The sequence below is a fragment of the Megalopta genalis genome, unplaced genomic scaffold (genome assembly GCF_051020955.1).
Source record: "Megalopta genalis isolate 19385.01 unplaced genomic scaffold, iyMegGena1_principal scaffold0038, whole genome shotgun sequence".
Taxonomy (NCBI): Eukaryota; Metazoa; Arthropoda; class Insecta; order Hymenoptera; family Halictidae; genus Megalopta; species Megalopta genalis.
The window spans coordinates 1,084,563-1,088,089 of NW_027476107.1; the positions used below are offsets into that span (position 1 = coordinate 1,084,563).

The following is a 3,527-nucleotide window of genomic DNA, read 5'->3' on the forward strand; positions in this document are numbered from 1 at the left end:
CCGATACACCCATCGACTCGGCCGATCAACCCTCCTACGCGAGGACTAGTTCGGGGGTTATCTCTCACCCTGGGTGGCCACAGACCGCCACCGCCCGAGCACCTCAGCAGTGAAGAATTCGCCCAGAAAATCAAGGTCTTGTTCAAAACAGGTGACAGGACGAAATACGCCACGAACTGGGTGTTAAAGGTATCGCCGGATGTAAGAGACCAACTAAATGCAGCAGGTAGAGTTTTCATAGGTTGGCACTCGTGCTCCCTGCGAGACTATAATACCATAAGCAGGTGCTACAAGTGCCAATCGTTCGGGCATATCGCCAAAAACAGTAAAGCCACCATGGAGACGTGTGGCCACTGCGCTGAGGACGGACACGCACATGCGAAATGTTCAAACAAGGACAAAAGCCCCTCATGCGTCAACTGTAAAAGAATGAAGCGGCCACATAACCACTCCTCAAGATCAAAGGATTGCCCAGCCTACTGTCACGCAATGGAGGTGCAGAAAATAAAGACCGATTATGGTAAGTAAGCCCACAACGTTTACTAACGCAGTAACCACTGAAGGCAATACTCCGCAACACAGCAGGGATCCTATCCCCAACATTACACTAGCACAGATTAATGCAAACAATTGCAAAACGGCCATGGATAGTTTCGAGGAAGAAGCTAGTGTCCTAGCAATCCAGGAGCCACACATATACCAAAACACGAAACACCCGAATAGCATGGACATGAATGCGCAGTTAATCATAGATAACAAACCTTTTTCCAGCAACGCATCTAGAAATAAAATAAAAAGGGCCCTAGCCGTCTGCAACCCGGCGTTCACGGCACTGAAGATTGATCACTTTGTGTAACACGCACTTCACCTGTGTAGAGCTTACGGCAGGGGATCAAAACTTCTATGTCGTGAGCGCCTATTTCCAGTGCTCGGACCCCATCACCAGGTATATTGACCATCTGGATAAAATACTGTCCAGCCTCCGGGGCAAGAGCGTCATTGTCCTTGCGGATGTGAATGCCAAGTCGACGCTGTGGCACAATGCAGATAAGGACAACAGAGGGGAATTGGTGGAGGATTTAATCTCACACCACAACCTCTTCGTCGGCAACAGGCCTTCGATCCTATGGACCTTTGATAACATGAGAGGCAAATCTAACATCGATGTATCCCTGGTCGCCGGTGCGCTGGTGAACAGGGTGCATCGATGGCAGATACACGATAGCCAAACCGCGAGCGACCATAATCTAATTACTATGAAAATAGACTACTCCTCAGCAGGGGCTCCCAGATGCTCCTCAAACAGATTCAACCTGAAACGAGCCAACTGGGAGAAATTCGGGGAAGTACTCACTGCTGATTCCCGGCATATTCATGAATCAACTGCATTGTGCGACAGCGACGCCAACCGGCAGGCCACGGTAATCGAGGGCATGATAGCTCGCGCCTGTAGCGCGGCAATCCCCAGGAAAACCTGCTTCGCTAAGTCGGTTCCCTGGTGGACTACGGAGCAGGACACGCTGAAAAAGAAAGTCCGAAGGTTCAGGAGGCAGTGTCAACACACGAGAAACCACACACAGCTAGAACAACTAATAAGACAATACAAATAAACAAGAAACAAATACCACGCACACATTAGAAAAGCAAAACTCCTGAGCTGGCACTCGTTTGTGACAGCTGAGGAGAACAAAGACCCCTGGGGAGTAGTGTACAGACTACAAACCAGGAAAGTACACGCCGCTAAGGCCTGCAACAGCCTCACAGACAATAATACACACACAACCACATGGCAAGACACTGCTGCACTGCTCCTGCGTAGCCTTATACCGGATGATGAGACGAGTACTGAGACGCAATGGCACAGGTGACCTCGGTCGAATGTACGAGAGCCGCCGAACACCGCTAACACCACTTGCTTCACCACTGCGAAGATTGACGCTGCCATTCGGTAACTGAAAAGGAGGAAGGCCCCAGGTATTGACGCAATGGAACCCGAAGTAGTGTTAGGTTGTTAAGAATGAAACTTGTAGTTTACAGTTTTGCCAACTTTGACAGCTTGGTATTTGACAGTGCCTTAATATTTTTCTATGTTGTTTTTTTTTTGTTAAGAAGCTACACATATTGCCGGTAAAAGGAAATTATCCTAAGCTCTAAAAAATATTATTAACTTTTTTAAAAAACTGTTGTTTTTGATAATGGATCGGTCGGAAATTCGTATTGTAATGAACTATGAGTTCTTACGTGGAACTACGGCATCGCAGACCGCGCGAAACATAAATGGTGTATTTGGTTCTAATGTAACTACTCAGCAAACAGTATCAAAATGGTTTGCCAAATTTCGGAGTGATAACTTTGACCTCACAAATGATCCACGCGGTCGCCCAGAATCAAAGGTCAATAATGACGTACTAAAGGTCACCGTTGAGTCTGATCCATCTCAAAGTGCTTATGAATTATCATTAAAGTTCGGTGTAAGCAAACAAACAATATTAACTCATTTAGCTCAAATCGGGAAAGTGAAAAAGTTAGATAAGTGGGTTTCTAATGAACTCAACGAAAACCAGAAACAAAAGCGTTTGGAAGCTTGTTTGATGTTGCTTTCTCGCCACAAATCTGATCCATTTTTGAATCGAATAATCACTGGTAATAAGAAATGGATTCAATATGACAGTCGCAAGCGTTCAGCGCAGTGGTTAGACAAGAACGAATCTCCAAAACATACTCCAAATCGTAGTATTCATCAGAAGAAGTTGATGGCCAGTGTTTGGAGGACTAGTGCAGGTGTAATTCATTACGAGTTCATGAAACCAGGCTCATCGATCACAGCAGAAATATACTTTAAGCAACTAGACAAAATGATGCTAGAACTTTAAAAAAAAACAGCCCAGATTGGTCAACAGATCGACTCCTATCTTACTGCAAGATAACGCCAGACCACACACTGCGCAAATGACCGTGGCAAAACTATAGGAATTGGAGTTGGAACTTCTTCATCATCCTCCATATTCACCAGATCTAGCTCCCACAGACTACCACTTCTTTCGTAATTTGGACAACTTCTTAATAGGAAAAAATTTCAATTCCGATAATGCAGTAAAATTTGCCTTCCAGGAATTCATAGACTCTCGTCCATCAGGTTCTTATACCACCGGGCTGAACAACCTGCCGCTTAAATGGCAACAATGTGTTGATAATTTGGGCGCATACTAAGATGAGTAAAATCGTTTCTTGTGTTTATAAATTATCAGCAAACTTTTCCTATTTTTCTACAAATATCATACTTGACGACCTGATACAAAGGGCCTGGCCCGTACTACACGCGGAGATTAGGCAATTGTACAACAAGTGTCTCTCATCGGCTACATTCTCGGAAAGATGGAAACGGGGTGAAAGTAAAGTTCTCCTAAAGAACGAAGAAAAAGACCCCGCTAATTGCAAATCTGATACAGGGTGTTCCACAATTATTTTAACAGCCGAAAATGAGGGGTAGCTGAGGTCATTTGAAATAACTTTTTCCTTTGCGAAAA

At 44.9% G+C, this 3,527-nt stretch overlaps 1 pseudogene; it reads left to right on the forward strand.

The window, feature by feature from the left end:
• The first annotated feature begins 2,195 nt into the window (after positions 1 to 2,195).
• Positions 2,196 to 3,210, forward strand: LOC143261151 (histone-lysine N-methyltransferase SETMAR pseudogene; annotated as a pseudogene).
• The last annotated feature ends 317 nt before the right edge of the window (positions 3,211 to 3,527 follow it).